The sequence below is a fragment of the Bombyx mori genome, chromosome 15 (assembly GCF_030269925.1).
Source record: "Bombyx mori chromosome 15, ASM3026992v2".
Lineage (NCBI taxonomy): Eukaryota > Metazoa > Arthropoda > Insecta > Lepidoptera > Bombycidae > Bombyx > Bombyx mori.
The window spans coordinates 7,958,968-7,981,596 of NC_085121.1; the positions used below are offsets into that span (position 1 = coordinate 7,958,968).

Genomic DNA, 22,629 nt, shown 5'->3' on the forward strand with positions numbered 1-22,629 from the left:
TTAATGGGTGGTTTCATTAAGACAAAAGCAACGTACACATTAATAAATGTTTTTGTCATTTCCGTTTACACATAACAAACGCTTGTGCAATGATCTATGCCTTTCAAATAATTTATAAAGGCAAAGAGCGGTTAGCTTAGAACTATAAAGGCTCCAGTTCGAGTTTCTGAGGCTGTGTTGTTTTCGTCTCTGTCAGCGCCGCGAGTTATGTATGTTCTGTTTCAGTCTAACTTGAGAAGGCTTGCGCGGAAAGAGAATGTGGGTAACGAACGACCTTTTGCCGTTGTTGGCGAGCAGTGCGGCCCGTGCGTTCACCGGGAGTGGTACGTTTGGTTGTGGAGACAGAGAACATCGCGACCGCTGACTGAAAAAAAAATTACGTAAATATTACAACCGTCACGCATTGATTATGAAACGTCTGTAAGGCTCGATGCTGCAGTACGGTTCGATACGAGATTCCTGAACGGGTCACGTTGCTCTAGTGTATGGTGTGCCAAACGCGTTTTGTTAGAATCGTGCGTTGATGTTTGACCCTGGTGATTTCATTTTACTATAATATTATTTTGTAATCTCCCCTCTTGTGGTGTATTTCTTCAACTTAAGTTTCTGGTTCTGGTGGTTCTGTTGTGTTTTTATTTCGAAATTCCATTGGATTGTCACGTTTGTTAAGGTAAGTTTTTCAGAAAGATCCTAAGCTTGTTTTTATTACGAGCCGATTAAAAAAATTTATCCGTGCTTTTAGAGCTTTGTAATTCTAATAGAAATTATGTTTTTTAAAGGTTCTTTTTGGTTAATTAAATTAGACACATTTTATTGGTTAAGAAAGGTAGGGATATGCAAAGATAATTTAATTGACAATCGACAAACCTTTCCTGACATGATTACCAGAATTAAGGGATATTTTTACCTAAATTTATTTATTTATTTGTAGTTATTGTATAGATAGATAAATAGATAGAATTGTAAATGATGTAATTTTGTCCACAAAACCTGTAAATTAATTCCCGTAAAAAGAAAAGTTAAACCCTAACTAAGCAATGGCATCGACAATTATCCCACCTGATCCCGTGTTTGTATGAAAAAACGTATTTATGTGTGGCAATAAATGACCAGGCCGCGCCGGGCCGTCCAAAATAAAATAATGAAAATCGTGTTAAGAAGTACTTTAAAAGCTCCCTGTAACATTTATAGAAATTCCACATGGTAATTTCAATTACATTAAGTTACATCTATTCGTCCAGTTCATTATGAAACCTGAAAGGAAAAGAGGAAGTTTTATCGCCACTTAACATCTTCTCTTCTTGATGGTAATTTTCAGAGCTTTCGTACCCTCATAGTAATATTTTCTACTGCTTTCTGTCTTCAGTTTTCTACTTAGATGGGTTTCTTTTTTAAATTTAGTTTCATTTTTTACTGGTGGTAGGACCGCTTGTGAGTCCGCGCGTGTAGGTACCACCGCCCCGCCTATTTCTGCCGTGAAGCAGTAATGCGTTTCGGTTTGAAGGGTGGGGCAGCCATTGAACTATACTGAGATCTTAGAACTTATATCTCAAGATGGGTGGCGCATTTACATTGTAGATGTCCATGGGCTCCAGTAACCATTTAACATCAGGTGAGCTGTGAGTTCGTCCACCCATCTAAGCTATAAAAAAAAAAAGTTGTTATATTATCAACCTTTCCTCATTACCACTTTCTATTTTGATCCAAGTTTTTGCATTGTTTCTCAATTTGACAAACTTTGAGATTGGTCAAAGAAATAGGTTTATGTTTTCTTCACAAATTTACTAAAAACTACTTTTACTATTCAATCTCGTGTTTTTAAATATATTGATAATAAAAAACGCGTGATAAAACCGTAAAAGAAGTTTTAATTATATTTAAATTTGTCTTTATGAATAGCTCATATTGAATAAGTACGTAATGTGACTAAGCCTTTATTCACACCTTCGTAACAGCAGCCTTCGTGGCGTAACTCTCTCGCAAGGTAGCTGAGTATGGTTTTATGAATCCGAAGGTTAGGACCTCGAATTCATTAAAGAATGAGGATAAGGTATCCGAATTAAAAACATATTTACATGTCATTGAATTGCTAAGGGTCCCTGCAACACAATATTGGCTTTTATTTCCATAGATGCTCAGGGAACATTTGTTCTTAAATAGTCAGCGAGGTATTAACATGAAGTTGAGGTCTGGACTGTTTTAAAATTACCCTGTTCTTCAGACCGCAATGAATAGTTGCCCGGTGACAGGAATAGACAGTTAATTAGTCAATTTCACAAAACGCCCTAACTGCACTAATCCATTACATTCTATTGTCACCCCTGTTTCCATGGCGAAACATTCTGCTTCCCGACTTTGAAGGTAGGACAGAGATTTCTACCTCGTGACTGAAAGTGGTTAGTATTTGTGTTGTAAGTTATATGAGCTAATATCAGCTGGATTTTAAGATTCTTTGATAAACTAAAACAATATTAAAACAAGCGGAACGTGTAACGCAGTATGTTCAGGTTATCAAACGTAGGTAATTAAAAAACGCTGAATCCTGATCATCGGTGAATCACTTAGTCGCCTTTTATTATACTTACAGGATGATATGGAGTGCCCCCGTAGAGGCCTACAAACATATGTGAAAATATAGATCTGTCATCTATTATAATCCCTTCGCGTATTTCTGTGTACAACTGTACCATATAAAACATAAAGATAGTGAGCATCACAAATATTAAATCGGAAATCGTATGCAGGAGTGCAGGTTTTACTGGTGGTAAGGCGCCTTGTGATCCCACGCGAGTAGGTACCACCACACTGCCCATTTCTGCCGTGAAGCAGTTATGCGTTTCGGTTTGTAAGGTGGGGCAGTCGTTTTACTATAAAATTAAGATTTAGAACTAATATCTCAATGAATGGCGGCATTTAGGTACGTTGTTGATATCTATGGACTCCCGTAACCACCTAACACTATAGCAATAAAAATGATGAAGACTAATGGAATATATGTTACATAGATGTGACTCTAATAACAAACTGGGTTAAAGCTTAAGTAAGTTAAGCATTGTAACGATGGTTTATGAAAAAGCTAGTTAGATACTAAAGTCTTAAATAGTCCGCCGCGTCTGGTGCAGAATATGAGGGAACTGTGAAAGAATATTTTTTAATATTAAATAATTATCAACTTACTATTGAGTCATAACCGACTTAAGTGCTGCGTTGTTTGTATTGTTGTTTTTGTATTATCTCATTTTGAACAGCCATTCCAAACATGATCGTAACTATTAAGTTGGTAATGACTATACGTACGTATTACAAACACTTAAATGCGAATAATATTCACCAAGATTTTGTGTTTAATAATATTCACAGATGAAATAATAATATGCTTCATTGTGTGAATAAAATTAAAATGCCGCTCAGTATTTAAACGAGTTTATTATCCGATCTTATAAAATTCGATGAAGAATCAACATTCATACAAAATTATACTTCTGAGAGTATTTTATTAAGTAAAAAAATTTTCCATTTTGCAAAGCACTATTTATGTCACATTCACACTAAAGTAACTCATATTCATTTCTCGTTCGCACTATTTGTTGAAATTTACCATGATGTGATTTTTACTACGTTGTCTTGTTCCCAAACTAGTATTATTTCCTGTAAGTGATAGTAAAACATACGAACAGAGAACAAGTAATTAACCTTAATTGTCAAATAATTTTCACAAACTTAGCATTTTGATCTGGAATTGAGAATAGAGCTCGGATTTCGTGTAGGTACTTTGCGTTTAATAACTGACACCCAACACTAGTCCAATGAGGCGATCAAAATTAAATCAAAAACAAAATTAGAATCGAAACTAGATACCATTGGCTAACGAAGTGTAAACTTTTTTCCACTTGTCTAACTTCTTTTTATAAATCGACCATCGAGCGTCGTAGATATTTCGTAATACCTACTACAAAAAACGTGACGATTTCTAAACAACCGTGCACGATTCATAAACTAAAATGAATGTTTCCATTGACCTGGATTATGGGGTAGTTCTTTGATTGAGAAGAGAAAAGAAAAATATCGTATTTTTGAACGGGAAATGATTAGGCACTTGTAGTGTGGCTTAAGTGGTAATAAGCGAACTAGAAATAGAGGAGAAGAACATTTTTTTTAAGTAAATACCTTTTTTTTTCTACCTATGCTGATAGCCTTGAGAGGCTATTTAAGCTTCTCCTTAATGTGTAGGTGAGCTCACGGGGCTCAAACCGAGAGTGTTGCTAACACTGGCCCTAGCAAGAGCAGTGCTTCGCAAAATCTACCGCCGGATCGGAAACGCGACCCACTGAGAAGATCCGACGAGAAACTAAGTGGGCTGTGTCTATGGGTTAATTTACTCGTCGAGCCCTTCGTCGCAAGCGACGGGTTCGGCAAGGACGATGACCGGTGCTTGAGGTAACTAAAAGCACCGTTAATGGATCGGGAGGATCCGTAATGACGTGCTTAGGGCGACGTCGACTGTTTACCATTCGGTCTACAGGATCGGTACGAAATAAGTACTACGTGACTGAATCTATTACTAGTGGTGTTGAGCCCGCATAGGAAGATACCACTATCCTGCGAATTTCTGCCGCGAAGTATTCGTCCGTTCGGATTTGAAGGAAACGACAATCGTTTTGATAATTTCCAGCCGTGTTTTGTTAATTTGAAGTTAGATTATAAAAATGACAGCAGAGCACAGAAATCCAATAATCTCGTTGGTAACATATTTTACGAATCACTTTAATAATATATTTTTTATAATTAAATCCTTATATCGATCGCTAACATCAACTCTAGAACCGGCTTCAACAATTTATAAAATAAATTTCTGTGCTTTATGTTTAAGTGTGTGTGCCATTATAGCTTTTATGTTCGATATCAAATTGGAATTGATTTAAAAAATATATATAATGGGTTTCCATTTGCCAGAAATTTTTTGTTTGAGATAAATTAATGAACGAAAAACTTGATCGCTAAAACGAATATAAAAAATAAATTTAAAGCTTGCGTTTTAATTTAAATAGTAAGCCATCACTGAAAATGTCCCATTTTATAAAAGAATACCAGAATACAAGGATGCTCACAAACACACTTTTAATTAAACAAAAAGTGTTTATACGATTTCATTAGATTCAGTCATAGGTTAATTAGCATACGGATGGTTTTTTTTTAGGAAAATAACTCTTAGCTATTAAATTTCATAGATTAAGTTTTTTTAATGTTTACGAGGAGTCGACGAGCTCACAGCCTGCTTTTAAGGGGGATACCGGATTATTGGTAGTTATAGGTATGGATATTTTAGGTATCACTACATAGTATAAAACAAAGTCGCTTTCTCTGTCCCTATATCCCTATGTATGCTTAAATCTTCAAAAGTACGCAACGGATTTTGATGCGGTTTTTTTTATAGGTAGAGTGATTGAAGAGGAAGGTTTATATGTATAATCACATCCATTAAATAGTGAAGAAATACTGTTATCAATAATAAATTACAGTTTCCTAAGCGAAGCGAGGGCGGGTCGCTAGTTAGGTATAATATTAAATCGAAACAGTGACGTGTGCGGTAAATTTTGACATTGAAGAGGTCGTTAGTGTGGGCAGTTTTTTGGTTTGAACGACTCGATAATGGGTGACTCATGTCGAAAACTAAACGGAGGTCACACACTGGATCCGCCTTTGTCCGCTGCACTTGGACAATTCGATTTTGTGAATTACGTAAATGCACGTGAACTGAATCTAAAGAGGGTTTTATAAGTAAAAAGTTTTGTGTACGTGGTTTTTTATTGTCCGGAATTCAGTTGAATACGTTTATATGTGAATTTAAAATAAGTTTAGAACAACTCGTGACCCAGTGGTCGTAGGACTATTTGAAGAAACATAAACTCGATTTTAAAGTAATGTCTCCAGATTTTAAGATAATCTCTAAAGTTGAGTTAAACAATTGTAGAATTTTTAAAATGATTTCCCATTGCAGACTTCCGTACTTTTCTCCTTAGATTTCTCTCTCCTCGTCAATAAATGCACTGTGTGTTTTCGCTCTAATACTGGTAACATAGTGACAATTAGTACCAATCTGTTGCACGAACTATAATTATTGAGTATTCAGAATTTCACATTTAGGTACCTGTAGACCGCAATGGCTTACCTAACTAACTGTACAATTATAGATTAGTCGCATTCATGAATGTAAGCGGTTTCCTAACTATACAATGAGTAGGTATTTATTGACAATTGGATTTTTGCGAAAACTAAACAATTTAAATATGACACGTTTTTATTTTTATTGCTTAGATGGGTGGACGAGCTCACAGCCCACCTGGTGTTAAGTGGTTACTGAAGCCCATAGACATTTACAACGTAAATGCGCCACCCACCTCGAGATATAAGTTCTAATGTCTCTAGTATAGTTATAACGGCTGCCCTACCCTTCAAACCGAAATGCATTACTGCTTCACGGCTGAAATAGGCAGGAATGTTTGTAGCATTCTGAGAGAACGTTATAAAATAAATAAAACTAGTTAAATGATTGAGCAACTTTGATGATCAATTGTCGTTCTTAGTCACCAACATTTTTTTTTTGTTTTGTTCTTACGTTTATTTTTTTATTTTAGACATTTTAGATTAGACACTCTTGTCAGAGTGGTCGTACTTTCGCTGACAATGTACACGTAGAAGCATCCGTTAGATCGCCCATGCTCCCGATTGCCTTCTTGGCGATGCCCTTCTGGTATTGCGTATATTGTAATTTACCAATGAATGAAGAAAGTGCAAACATAACCTTAAATGATAATTGTTTTTACTACGGTAATAAACATGATGTTAGCTAGGCCGCCGTCGCCCGAAACATGTCTTGTCGGATCCCCCGGATTCACTCTCGGTGCTTTTAGGCCTCTCAAGCACAGGTCACCGTTCTCGTCGAACCCGTCGCTTGCGACGAAGGGCACGACGAGCGAATTAACCCATAAACACAGCCCACTGAGTTTCTCGCCGAATCTTCTCAGTGGGTCACGTTTCCGATCCGGTGGTAGATTCTGCGAAGCATTGCTCTTGCTAGAGTCAGTGTTAGCATCACTCCGGTTTTAGCCCCGTGAACTCACCTACTGGTTAACGTTACGCTGAAATAGCCTGTCAAGGCTATCAGCTTAGGTAGGAAAAAAAAACCGATTAATCGGTTAGAAGACGTACCTTTATCGGATAGAATTAGCTGAATAGCCAAACATTCGTAGGAATGAAATGGCGATTAACACTTTCTTGTTTAATTTATAGGTAATTGAAGCAGATGGAAAATTTAAAACTATTTTCAAAATGTATGAACTTAAACTAATTTGACTTAATAGTTTCGTTGTGTAGATTATTATAGTGCATTAATTTATTAGTAGATAATTTATATTCAAAACGAGAATGATTACCCTCGCTCGACCGGTCCGAGTAAATTTCGCAAATTAGTTCAGCAACTACGATTTATCCACCCACTTTTGTCTATAAATCAATGTTGTATTTTATGTTACTAATGATCAAGTACTCAGATAAGATTGGGTTTTCCAGATTGAACCTAAGTCATCATGGTTACAGAACAAGGAAAATTGTAATTATGCCTGAAGCTCAGTAATTAGGCGACTTCTTATTCCAGTTTGGATCCGACATAAAAAAAACTTAGTAAATATTTAACTTTACCTTTCATTAGTTTGAATAAACGAGGTCTCGAGCCAATAGTAGCGTTTAAACAATACAAGGTATAAGAAAATCGGTACCTAGCCATGTAATAATTTACCAACTCAATTTAAAAGGAAACATTCATTTGTTATTTTATGAATTAACTAGAGGTCCCGCAGTACTCGAAATTCGACTATAATTAATTGGAATTGTATAATAAGTTTGTACACTATTATGATTCTATTTTATACTTCTATAATCACAAATTTCGCCAAGGCTACACTAAAAAAATATATTAATAAAGACAAACAATATTTAATCTATTCTCAAATTAACCACAGACGTCAAGAACAAAAGTTTGACAATAAATAGTATGCATTCGTGTGTGCGTCAAATACATGGTATGTAGTGTGTGTAATGTTTTCTTTATTGATTTAATGTATCTTTTATGCATTATTTTAAAAAAATATTAGCATTGTGCACTTCTTCTCTATATTCTCAATAAGTGTGGAAAATTTCATACTCCTCCGTCCGCGCAATTTTCGTAAAAAGGGATACAAAGTTTTTGCTTCACGTATTATAAGAATTAATAGTCTGGTTCACATTTTGTGTACCGGCAAAATGAAGCGAACAAAACTTTTCCTCATTACACTAGAGTGTTGATTACGCGCGTTATGTTTTTATTTATCTTACTTTGCGTGCATTTTTTTTTATATAGCGTTTGAGAATTCACCAAAAATATTTTGCTCACACACCGGTTCTATCTGAGATAGTAAGACAACAAAATATGACTACCAGAAAGTAATGAGCACTTTTGCACATTGGTGTCCCAAAGTTATCGTGTTTATACAGATTTTCGACAAGTTGGAGGTGTAAATTGCGTATTAGCCTTTTCGGAATCCGAAATGGCTAAGTCACTTTATAAAATAGTGTTGGTGGGCCTTCAGAGACGATAAGAGTTTCCTTAATTTTTTTATATAATTTTTTGTTACTATCTTTTGTTGCACAATGGAGTGACATATTCACTAGGTGAATAATCTCCTTAAATAAAAATTAAAAAAAAAAGTTATCGTGGCCTAAAGGATAAGTTGATGCGTGTTCAAATCCGCAGGCAGCTATCAATTTTTCTAATGAAATACGTACTTAATAAATGTACAAATAACTCCCACGGTATAGGAATAACATCTGGTGGTAGAGCGTCATGTGACCACCACCCTACTTATTTCTAGCATGAAGCAGTAATGATTTCGGTTTGAAGGGCGGGACAGCCTTTATAGTGCAAGCCACCACCGATCAAGGAAAAGTATTTATATATGTAATAAGATTCATAAAATTTTTACATAACTTTTTCTTCGTGATTTTATATTTACTCTCTAAAGATTGTCCGTATGATGAGTTGATATCGCACTCGACTCTTTAATTTTTATTCTTTTTTTTTAATATAATCCCACGTCAGGTGCCGTGAGATATAGCGTAGACGTGTGACGACGCGTTGTGAATTTTATTAGATTCCTAGCGGAACTTGCGGATTTTTTTGCGTCCCGTTTCAACAAAATCTGTGGGAATTGTCACAGTGTTCTTTTTTCAAATTCAAAACTCATAGGGCGTTGGAGGAAATTTCGAAGCGAACAACTCAACTCGAGAGAAAATGTAAAAGCTGTTTTGCATAAATAAAAATAACTTATACAACCGTTTTAGTTTTTCATTCACGCCGTTTGGTAATTATTTGCAAATAATTCCGATTTCCGTAAATTCATATTACATAATTGCTATTTTGTAGTTTTATAGATTTGAAGGTCTTCATTTTGTTTTAAACGTGTTTCGTGCAGATATGTATTTCATTGTAACCGAACCTAATTTATGGTACCAATAACCGTATGTACCATGTAATTTTTGCATTTGTTTTATTGCCGTAGTGGGTTAAACCTTGTAAGTTAAGGTCGAAGACTCAATTCTCTTACAGAGCGAAACGCATACATTTTTCGAGGTTAAAATAGGCTTTCTATAGGTATCAGTTATGCTTTTTCTTTTTCCGACAATTTTTCCCAAGCAAGGCAATGACAATCTTAATGCAGTTTCACGTACATATAATTAAGGATTCATTTTCTGTATATAAATCTTTTAAATACAATATTTCGAGTACTTTTCCTTCATTTATTGCCTTTCCTGTCTTATTGAACAGATATCTCTAGCAAGAGATAATACAACATAAGATAGTATAAAATTTATTGATAATTATTATGATCGATATACCAGCCACTAAGTATCAAACTCTAAAAATAATCAATCAGTTTTACACCGTAGAATGTGAGGAATGTGGATCTTATGACGACCGACTCCAAAGATTTTTTTCTATTGGTACTGCAAGCTACGAATCTTTGATAATGTTACACATAATTTTTTTTTTATATGGACATCAATTTAATTTAAAGTATATGAAAAAAATGTTGATACTCCGTATGAAAATAAGGATTTAAAATGTAGCATTTTATTCGTTTTCATTTAAGGTAATAGTCGTTGCAATATACATCTTTAAAGTCGTAAAAGTGCAATTTTAACCTTCCGAAGAGCCATGCTCTTGCAATATGATTCTCTTTCTTGACACTTGTGCACAAATACAAAACAGTTACATTGTGAGCATGATTACATCTGAGAGTCAAATAAACAATTCACCTCCCTTAGTATTAGATTGGTTTATTATGAGACCAGACGAATATGTAACATGCTTGTTTTTCAACATGCATACCTACTCTCCTAGTTGTTGTAAAATCATTTAAATAGAAGGCAATTAAGACCTCAACCATATCTCAAGGTGAGCGGCGGCAAAAATAAGCGTTTTTCTCGAGTCTATATATTATTAATATTTACGGCTTAGGCCGATAAAGTGCTATTTTTCACCGCTAGCCGAGCGGATCCACGATTTCACCCGCGACACGCCACTACAATCACGAATACCTCTGCATCCGTCCGAGCATAGACGTCGCATATTGTTTTTGGAATAGTAAAATTTTCGTGAAATATTAGGTGTTACCGCGAACATCACAACCACTCATTATAGCAGTTACCATCATAGCAGTTCGTAAACAACAACGTATTACAGTTCGAGGGACAACAAAAAATAACATTTGAGGGATAGAAAAAAAATTACAAATAAAAAACGATTGTTTGAATTCTAATCTGAATTAATTAATATGTCATTAGCATTTTATGCATGGAATCAAAACAATATTACCTGGAGCACATGGTAGGTACGTTAGAATAAAAAAAAGAGTTCTTACATTGACGTCGTATAAATAATGTAAAATTGTATTATTTTAAAGCACGCACTATTTCATAAAACGTCAATGGTCGTCAGCAATTAGTCAGTAAATGGGTCCCAGAAATAGAATAATACGGGACGTCTAATGCATCATATTTCTTGTCACGTATCGGGTTACCGTTCCTTTGTTACGTGAGCCACTTTCAGTGAATGGAACCAATGGAATGAGTTGTGAGTTGAATGTGATTAATTATTTCATACGCATAAATATTAGGGCTGTGCCACAATAGCTCTCACGGCGTAAAATGCTATGACCACGTCACGGTTTGCTTACAAACGATTTAATAAACTACTTATGTCAGTAATAAAACTTGTTCTCATTGGATATTTAGGTTGCCATTAGAAAGTCATTACATATTGGCTTATTTTTTTTTTTATGTTTTTAGATTTGTGACTCTTATCTTAAGCTCATAGCCTTTTTTTGTCTTCCGGAGTCTGTAGGTGTCTTACCATGTAAGCCACCGCTCCCTTAAAGGTATGATGAGGTCTCAATTGTAGAGTATAATGACTGTTCCGCTCTTCAGACTAGAAAAGATGATTTTGTGGCAGTGACTATCATAGGAAAGAAGAAATCTGGTAAAAACCTGAATCGCGCTAACAACATTTTGAAGATAAACTTGCAATGGTCCGTATAACAAAAGCACCGTGAGTTTATGAAAAATACCCGCTTGGTGGAAGATTTCCCTTTCATAGCTGTTACTCTAACATTTTCCCACCTAAATTAGGTTATAGGATCACATGTATCCCTGCGGGCTCTCAATGAGGCCTACAATAGCAGCAGTTATAAAAAAAATTCTTGGGACTATCCACATTATCCCTACAAATTTGGGTACGTACGTTCGATACGTTGTTGATAAATGATTTATAGTTAAATTCCAACATAGTCGTAACACTCGATACGAGAACATTGGGCTTCATTCACATATCCTTAAATTACTGATTGCTGCTGTAAAAACTTCAACCACGAAAGATAACAATGGAACAACAATTATGATGCCAAGACGCGTGTGCACCGCCATTCTTAACCAACACGTATACTGTGAAGTGAAGCAACACTGCACTACCTAACAGAGCCAATGCTAGCACTCCCCATATAAACGACCGACGTTGAGAAATAGATTGCAATTACAAACCAACCTCTACGATAAGTAGGTCGTATCCGTGCGTGTTACTTTATATTCTAAACTCATTACTTCGACATCTAACCATAGCACCGGATCAACTCCGCGGGCAGTTTGTTTTTTATAATTCAGCCAGTTACAATGCAAATTTTTTTTTAAACCAAATTCTTGACTTATGATGCTATGCCGTATTATAATGAAATGTTTCGTATTGCTGTTGACATAGCAGACCTGAATATGACTCACCAGATATTAGGCCCAGAAGAAATCATGAATACCATAATGCGAATGCCTCATTCGCTAATAATATTCAATGTCTCAATATAAATAGATCAACAATTCTTACTTCATACTCGGACAAAAACAGATAATTAGCTAGGCGAAGGAAAAAGAGTTTAGTGATGTTTCTTAAAGTATCTTAGAAAAATCGAGTTTTAAAGAAATTTAATACTATTACAATGCAACTGAATTTCATTTTTACGACGCATCAGTATTCCATTATTTTGCAAATCTATCCACAGCCCCAAAAAATTGACAATCTTTAATTATTGTATTGTCGAAATTTAAAACGTGGCTAGATCGACTGGCCAGCTGTCTCCCGAGGAAAATTATCTAGCTATAGCAATGGCAGAGAAAAAGAAAACGATAAAATGATGATGTTAAAATCACTATAGTGCGGCTAACTAATCAGTTTAAAATTAACAGCGTGTAAGTTGCCCTTATTTAAAAAAAATAACATTAAAAACACCAAGCACCTAAAATGCACCCGGTTATTACAAAATCCGACACTTACCCGAATGGTTAATAGAGTAAGAAAATTTATACAGATTTAAACGCCGCAATTACGTACATACTAGAAGTAATAAGCACTTGGCATACCGACATAATGCATCATTAATTTATGAATGTTCCGTTTTTACTTCAATGAGACTGCTGTGTCGGGTACATGTTAATGCTGGTATGCATTTAATATAATTAAAGCGTCTCTGGTTTCTGATATTTATTCGTAAACTCATTTTTCTTTGTATCTTCATTGCGGCTAAATCAACTTTAATGATTCCATACACAAAATGATTGTGCTGTTAAATCTAGATATTTTAACAACATTATCATGTTTTTTCTGAGTTCACGATAAATCTGATTTATTGGGTCTGAAAGTTGGTTCACGTATCGTAAATGAAGGGTGGTTTACTTTTGAATTCAACCCACTAAATAATCTCAGCGTTTCTTATGCACCTAATTCTGATAAAGCAACATAACTTAGGAGCAGGCATAAAAAATAAATTAAAAAAAGACTGTCAATTATCAAATCGATCACTATTTTTTAAGGATATTATATACGTGGTTACTGAAGCCGTGTCCCATCCCATATCACAGTAACAACCAACCAACTTGCACCATGAAGTCGATTAAGCTGTAATAATGTCTCACTCCTAAAACTGGAACACATAAATACTCTAAAGTTCAAATATAATGGTCATTTAAATCCCTATCGCTCACACTATACTGTGTATACACACGCCTTAATGAGTAATTACGCAGACTTATCTATTTATGCGGGTTTGTTTTTTCACAGGATCTTAGTCCTTTATCGTGGAAATAATTAGCTATTGGATTTAAGCTCTGCATGCTTCACAGCTTCACTGCATAATTCTCTAATATATTAAGTGTATAATCTATGGCTTCACTGCTTCATTGAAACATATGAAAAACATAAAGTTTTCAGTAGGAACCTTCGTGTTACTTTCTTCCGGCTGTTTTGTCGGATAACGCGAATTTATTACTCAAGTTTACATTTTAACTTTTCAAAAAGCCTCCAAGTCTCGAAATGACATTGGCTTGAATCCAAAGCATTATGCCAAAGTTCAAAGGCATGATAAGTTTTTTGTTCGGCTTTAAAGCAATCGTTCTTGCTGAGAAAATAAAATAACGAAACTCATTTATTCGCAGAGGAGTCTGCAATAGGTTAATCCCGGGTTTGCTTGCATTTCTTGAAATTTAAACTAGCATCTACATTTATTCTGTATCTTTCTCTTACCTTTAATCCAAAGAAGATTTTTTAGATTCTTTCGTTTAAATTCATCCTGATTGAAAGGTGTACTGTGATTTCATTCAGCAAGCCTATTTCTGCCGCGAAGTAGCCATGCAGTCCAATTTTCTGATTGGACCTGATATTATTTATATATTATGCCACAGAACGATCGAGACTTCGACCTCATTTAGGCAGTATGTTTGCTGTGCCCCTGAAATTGCTGATGTCCATGAGCGACTTTTTTTCCCTGCCTAAGCTGATGCTCTACCGAGACCATATCAGCGTAACCTTAACTAGTAGGTGAGCTCACGGGGCTCAATCCTAACGGGGTTGCTAACACGAACCTTAGCAAGAGCCGTGCTTCACAGGATCTACCACAGGATCGGAAACACGACCCACTGAGAAGATCCGGCGAGAAACTCAGTGGGCTGTGTCTGTGGCTTAATTTACTCGCCGAGCCCTTCGTCGCAAGCGACGGGTTCGACGAGAGCGATGACCGGTGCTTGGGGTACCTAAAAGCACCGTTAGTGGATCGGGAGGATCCGAAATGACGTGTTTGGGGCGACGTCGACTGTTTACAATTTGGTCCGCAGGATAGGCTATGTAGTTTCCGGCGGCCACGATGAGAGGGTTCTCATGTCGTGCCACTTTATCGAAGTGGGATGAGCGACTGTGACTCTACTATCAATGAGCCGTATCCTCGTTTACTTAAAATTAAAAACTGTGAGATCTATGGAGTGCCAGGGCTGGAAGCTCATCTACACATTTAGTGCAATTAAAAACATGGTTACTATATGGGTTGTTACTTTTACTAAGTTTAAAAAAAAAATCTAACGTATTTAATTTCGCGATTGTGTTAAACTTTTTATATTGTTTGACGTTCGGCAATCAATGAATCAGCATTTTGGAATATATTTTATTCAAACATTTGGAATTTCCCTAATTTATTCATTAGTGACGTTACAAAAAACTTGGGAATTTTATTTTTTGTCCACATATTTTTGCCTGATTCAAATAAACTAACGATATTATAAGTTTTATAACTAAATATACTTATCAACTTTCGCAAGTACCACTAGATAAAAATTTGCTGGGAAAAAATACCTAAAATAACATAGAGATATACAAAAGTATTGTTGTCATAAACGGTGAAGGATTATTACAGAATCCTAAGTTTGTGTCAGTTACAACAGATACTAGCAAAATGAACAATCTCGCAAAGCAATGAGGCACACAGAATAAGAAAAATTCAATAGCAGTTGCTCAAAGGACAGTTCCTTCTTTATAAAGTCTGTTAAATCTTTTTGTTTGTGCCACCGCTCTCCCGCGGGACGAAATCCTTTGTTTTGGCGCTGTTTTAACATTAACCGTAGTTATTTACTTTCCGAGTAAAAATATCTTCACTCACACAATTCTTTAGGACAGCTTTTTAAGTCATAGTAATGTTACGTATTAAAATTTATTGAGTAATTCGATAATTATATCAATGAAAATTTTTTTCAAAAACACTGAATTTTTAGGCAAAATAAACCGCATAGCTGTTATTAATTTCAGGAATAAATTATCAGTTAGAAGCTTTTGGCAGCGTTAAACAGCAATGTTGCCAAAGACTGTGATTAATTAAACTTTATTAGACCTTTCATTATATTTTTCGCGACAAAGCGCGACCGTTAATCTCTGCGTGGGAAAGTATCGCTCGTAATTCACAGATTTCTAATGCAAATATCAATAGTTTGTTAACAAAATACTTTCTAACCGGTGTGTTTACTTTCACTGTCAATGACGAACGCCGAAACCCTAATCTTATATTCACTTGTTTTCAATTTCTACAATGTCTTGACCTTTGTCTACATGGTAGATTGTCTCTACATTTAGAGCAATTTTTTTTACGTAACTTATTTAACCTACTTCGCTGATATTAAAAAGCTTCCTATGTGAATCCAACGGACAAGGAAAACGAACTGTGTGGTTGCTTCAGGAGCTTGTTGATAAGGTATTGTAATTGCTATAGGTCTTTTAGTTAATCTTCTATTCTTGTATTATTTTTTTGGGTGGATGGGTGGGCGTGCTTATAGTCCACCCGGTGCCAAGTGGCTCCTGCAGCCCATAGACATCTACAACGCAAATGCGCCACCCACCTTGAGATATAAGTTATAAGGTCTCAGTATAGTTTCAACGGCTGCCCCACCCTTGAAACCGAAACACATTACTGCTTCACGGCAGAAATAGGCGAGGTGGTGGTACCCACCCGTGCGGACTCACAAGAGGTCCGATAAAAAATGTTTGATGGAAATAAAAAAAACATAATTACACGTTATTTCTGTTGAAATTTCGATGGACCGACCCGAAAATACCAATTCAATGAGCAACGATAAATTCAACTCATGTACCTAACAGCATCCGGGAAAAGAACAAAAAGGGGCTATTAAAAGTGTGCATTTTTTAACGGAATCATGAAAGGTTGTTGTAGGTAGCGTTCATTTTTAACGGAATGGCGGCGGTCGCTGTTGGGTCGCGCGGAATGTGACCGCGTCGGAATGCCATACACTCACGCTAGTGCTCGTGGCATGGCGGAAAGGCCCAAGATGTGAGCGATGCGAGCGGCCCGGCCGGTATGTTATAGCGCCAGCTACACACTTGCCGACTCACTGCACATCACTACAGAACCCATGAATCATTCACAGGCCTATAGAAAAAACTGGATTTTTCCGTTTTCTCTCCCCGTAAATAACGTCAAAAAACACAGCACATTCTTTTGTTGGCTAGGATTTTATCTTAAGTTTGAGATAATCTTTGAATACTGGTGTAATTTGTATGACACATAAATAAAGTTATACTTAGGTATATACGAGATTGTGCAAAGTGCATTCTCACTGCATTCATTCTGTGATGTTCAGGTTTTGATTTCTTAGTCGTTGCAACATAAAGAGGTGGTGGTACTGAGTATAAAGACACACTGTATTCTATTTTGCATCACTGTGTGGAAATCTGATGAGTCAGATCTACAAATAAGAATATTTTTGACTGGTGTGGTCACGCTGGATAGGTTGATCATTTATAAATAACTTGTTTAACTGTTGAAAACAAATAACAGAGAAGAAAATAGTAATAACTTGATGACCTTGAAAAATGTTTTGTTTGTTGCTTTTTTTTTAATATTTTTTTTTGTCCTTGTAGGCAGACGACTATACGACTCACCTGATGGTGAGTGGTTACCGTCGTTCATGGATCTCAGATATACCAGAAGCAGATTCAAGCTTCTGCCTACCGTTAGATTTCTTAATTCGTTAATAAAACAATAAAAATAAACTTCGTTTCCAATACAATGTTTTATTTCTTTATTTAAAGCCCTTTGCTAATATAATTATATTTTCTTACAGTGACGGAAGGCTTTGTGAATCGTGCCGCAAAAAAAGAATACGTTTTTCTTTTTCGCATAAAGGCATTTTCACACTTTCTCGTAGGCAATTATAATTCTTCGGGGCTTATCGTGGAAATCTGTAACAATATTGGGCAGTTCTTTCAGCTATTAGATATACAGGTCGCCTTAATATAAAAAAAATATCAAATAGAAATACTTTTATCCAACGTAACACAAAAGATACTTAAAATGCAGCAGCTGATTTATTTTAGTCTAGAATATACATAGCTTTCAAATTAAAACTTACACAGACTAGTAAAAGTTTAGTAGTTTTAATTAGAAAAGTTAAAACCTTATATAGTACACTAATAGCTATTTGTGGCATGGGCAGAAACTTATGAAATTTTCTTTTAACCCCCAACAATAAAGAAGTTTTTTTTTTTTAGTTTATGGCGTGGTGTCTAGACCTTTAGGCCAACAATAAAGAAGTATAAAACAAAAAAGTTAAGGTTTACATATAACGATTTCATCTCACAGCCCGCGAATAGCTGACCGTCCTTGTAAAAATAATTGGGCAGAAGGCAGGTGCACACCGGAACTTCCTTATTCATTGTCAGCTATTTCCCATTACAGCCGGTGCCTTAGCGTGACGCATCAAGAAATTTACAAAGAGTTCTGCCCTGTGGCCCGCTGCTATTCGCTTGGGTTACGACGCTCTTCAGAATTGTTAATGACATTGGAAATTGACCTCACGAGTCAGCGATTTTTCTTTTCAAAATATTAATTTCAGACCCAAAGCCCTACTTCCTACTTTTTTTAAATACTCATTCAAGTACTTCTCAATACTTATTTATTTGTAAGTTTTTTGAAGCCTTTAATTGAATTAATTGTTTCTTATTTTTAAGTTAATTATAATAGATAAATTTAATTTTATCTTCTGATTTAACTGAGCTTGAGCGACGCTATAGCAAAATCAGTATTAGACAAAATATCAACGGACGATAACACACAACTTGCAATAATTTCTATTGGGATATCCACTCTATTTGTTGTATTTAGTTCGAAACTAGATCAAAAGAACTTACCGATCTATGTCCCGCTTCATGTATCAATCCATATTATATGAGTTTAGCGAAACCTCACTTCATGCTCTTTTATTCAACTGAAATTGTTTCTAATATAAATAATATAGCTGCTTGTTATAATGCCATGTTCAATTTGCTGATTTTAAGATTACATTGAATTTTCTTAGATAAGTAGTGTTCTGTAGTTCGTTATATACCCATTTTTGACGATGGCAATTGAAATGCAACACATATCTAATGTCTTAACCAACTTTCGAAATTATTTCAGTAAATACTTTGTATCGTATGTAATAGACATTCAGAATGAGCAGTCGTTATGAAGGAAGGTAGATAAAGGGATATTCGTTGAAACAGCCCAAGGGGTAAATAGCCGTAAGATAGCGCGGTATTTGACCCTACCATTGTCTGTGGGATACTTATTTACTGAGAAATGTTACACACTTTGTTTTCCGTTTTGTTTACGATACGGCTCCGTGTAAATGTCTGCTTAACATGAAGCTCACCCACGCTGAATCTATAAGTGGATCCTTCACCTCTTCCAGGGAATTAATGTCACCTCATTTGTTTACTGAGCCATCGAAATGTACGAGTGGTTCCAGTTTAAATAATGTCTATTCGTTGTTAAACTGAAATGGGATGGAACGATTCAGGTATTTCTTTGTATCGTTAATCATTAGGGGACGCTTCAAACGATAGAACGGACGTTTTTGTTTTGTAAAATCAATTTCTAAAATACTCATTTTGAAATTATTTAATGAATCAAAACTACGAATGAATGAAGGCTTTAATTACAATGAAAACTCTTAAGCATTTGATTATACGGAAATTATAAAACTAAAATAATAAAGGCGACCGTAGGAATTAGTTTTCAATTCTGTGGCCACCTCCAAAATATTATTTAAATCAAGTTTATGCTTGAATAATTATAAATCAACACTGTTATTCATCACGATTTACACAATTTACATTCGTAAAATAGCTTGGTCTATAGACTTTCCTTCAAAACCTTTGTTAAATACATAAAATAACTATATGATACTGTGAAATAATGTTACGTAACTAATAGTAGATGTACAACATGAAATTGATCTTCGTATTCAATATACTTGTTCCAACAATCGACATTACTGAGCACTGACGCGGAAGATGAGACCCCAATTTTATCAAATATCGCACGATACTTTACAACCTACGAATTCCTATTTTCGGAATATCTAATATATAAAATTCTCGTGTCACAGTTTTCGTTGCCATACTCCTCCGAAACGGCTCGACCGATTTTCGTGAATCTTAGCGTGCATATCGGTCAGGGTTGAGAATCGAACAACATCTATTTTTCATCCCCCTAAATGTGAAGGGTAGTCCACCCCTAAATTTTATTTGGTATTTTTTAGACAAAAATTTTTGTTTTTATTTTTGTATGATACGACATACAAAAATACATACAACCCTAAATTTTCACCCCTCTACGATCAACCCTTATTTTTTATTTGTTAATTATAAACTTTAATTTTTTGGCAAGTTTTTTATTTTGTTTTGTCATGACTTAAAATTAAAAAAATCATATTACTCTCAATTTTCACTCTTATACGATCAACCCCTATTTTTCCATCCCGTTTTTTTATTCTATGCACAGATCCGCGATAAGGTTGCAAGATGGCAATCAAATATTATAATTGTAGTACGATAAATTCTTATTCAGAGTTTATAATTCCAAGTTCCTTTAATTATGACTTTTTTTTAAATTCAATTTGATCTCCCGCCCTCGCCGGTCGACTACTGATCCACTATTAATCGATCAGCTATCCCCGCCAGGTGTCATCACTCATCCAGCAAACATCATGTAGTAGGGATGAGGACGAAGCCGGTCTCCTGTCTTACTTACTCACTATACATCATAGATATACACATATACACTTAATATATTTGAGAGCTATACAATACTATTCATTTTTCAGCCATGTTTTTTTGGTTTTATTTGTGTATCAATAGTATGTTCAGTAGATTTGAGAATCGGCTACTATGTATTTTTCATACCTCTAAGTGAAAAGGGTTGTCCACCCACATTTATTTTTTATTTAAATTTTTTGGATATTTTTTTTTGTTTATAATGAGGTATTATGTGGTTAAATGAGGTTATTTTCTACAGTGTTTCCCTAGAAATCCTATTAAAGGCAACACAACGTTTGCCGGGTCAGCTAGTATCTGCTATAATTATTTATGCTTGACTGCCCAACAATTGGATGCTATTCGGAGTAAAATGAAATCTAAATTTGCTTTGAGTGTAGTTGACTGTTGGTGAGCTCTTTCACCATCTACGTAATAAAAAAAGAGCTAAATAGTTGTTGATTTTTTTTTATTGCCTTTGTAGGCAGATGAGCATACGGCCCACCTGATGGTAAATGGTCACCGTCGCTCATGGACGTCAGCAATGTCAGGGGCAGAGCCAAGCCGCTGCCTACCATTAAGTACTCTCCACAAGCCTCGTTTGAAGAAGGACGCTGATATTTTTACTCACCTACATTAAATATGAAATCGAAATGCAATATGCAGTTCAATACGTAGTCATTTAAGCTATTTAGATTATAGAAATATTGGCTGGTAAACAAGTTTAGCTCACGAAGGCATGTGAGCGGCTGAGTGACTAGGCGTGGTAGTGCCGAGGTCGCCAAGTCCACTAGTATTGAAAGTGTAGCTATTCGGTATGCTTTATGTGATTAATATCAAAACAAAGATATTTGCTAAATGAAATATGTAGTACTTTGTTGTATTTTCTTCAACAAGATTTTTGCCACGACCGCCGAAAATTGTCAAAGTAAGTCAAACATTGAAATAATCAACTACATACATAAAATATCAAACTGCTATTTCGTATGTCGCAGGGAGATCTTGTTTTTCAAGACCAGATTGCATCCGGTAATTCTTTCAATAAAAATCACTAGCTCTCTGAACAACTCCGCGCATTACTTGAAGTTCTTTGTCTGAGCGGATGAAATTCCTGCATTAATAAGCCCGTTGGGAGTGCTGCACTATGACATCACGAGCTCGCTTTAGATCCGTAATCGATTTTGGTATGTATTAGTTAAAAGTTTGTCTAAGCAAAACTTTTCAATTCGACCGAAATGATGGACTTTCAAAATACTTCCCACTTTTTCTGAACATAATTCACTATAGTGCAAGTTTGCCGGTAATTTTTGAGCAACCAACCTTTCAGTTTCTTCTGCAACTCGATCCACGTAGTTTTATCTGTAGGGTGTCGTGTTATTTCATCACAATTGAGTATTCGTCCTTATGTGCTTGCGCATTGCAGCCTGGGCTGGGCGGTTGTGCTCACAACATCATGACGTTGTCTAAATGTTTATGCTAGTAAATAAAGAACAAATAATAATATAATTTTGCGGGCATTCTTCAAACAAAAATTATGATAACCCTAAATATATATTAGTAAGAAAAATATAACTGTGATATTTTTTTAATAAAACCAGGTTTCCAAGTCCCCTATTCCATTAGGTGATAGCCCAGATAGTGAACTATCACCTCTATTTCAGATAAGCACTAAGGCGTTAGGATTTAGGGAGTTGAATATCAAAACATGGGGATAGTGCTACAACTGACAGAAGATAGGGAAGTGTAACAGTAGCTAGAGAAAACTAGGCTCTTACTTCCTATTGTTTGATTGAATAGCTGCAGATCAAGATTTTTTGCATGAAAATTCATTACAAATCTTCATATTTATTTGGCCATAAAACTATTTCAGCTTATCGATTATTCGACATACAATTCTTAAAAATTCTAAAGATTTAATGTGAAGAAACGCTTATAAAGTTAATTTTGTATTTAAAGTTTTTGCAAAGCAACCGTTTTGCACGAGTAACTCACTGCGAAGTTGGCTTGAAAATATTTTCTCGTTGTTAAAGGAATGGCAAAAGATTTATAACGATTTCGGCCGTCGACAGCAAGTTGCTGAGGCGGATATAAAAGTTTCTTATGCTCAGCTATAACTCTAAAAGTTAGCTAATATTCAAGTTTTTAAT

At 35.4% G+C, this 22,629-nt stretch overlaps 1 protein-coding gene across 1 annotated transcript in view; it reads left to right on the top strand.

Moving 5' to 3' along the window:
• Positions 1 to 283: 283 nt before the first annotated feature.
• LOC101745723 (mucin-2) overlaps positions 284 to 22,629 on the top strand; it is a 55,096-nt gene continuing 32,750 nt past the window's right edge. The window contains exon 1 of the mRNA XM_004928693.4: positions 284 to 670. The gene's annotated coding sequence lies outside the window, so the exon portion shown is untranslated. The remainder of the gene's footprint in view (positions 671 to 22,629) is intronic.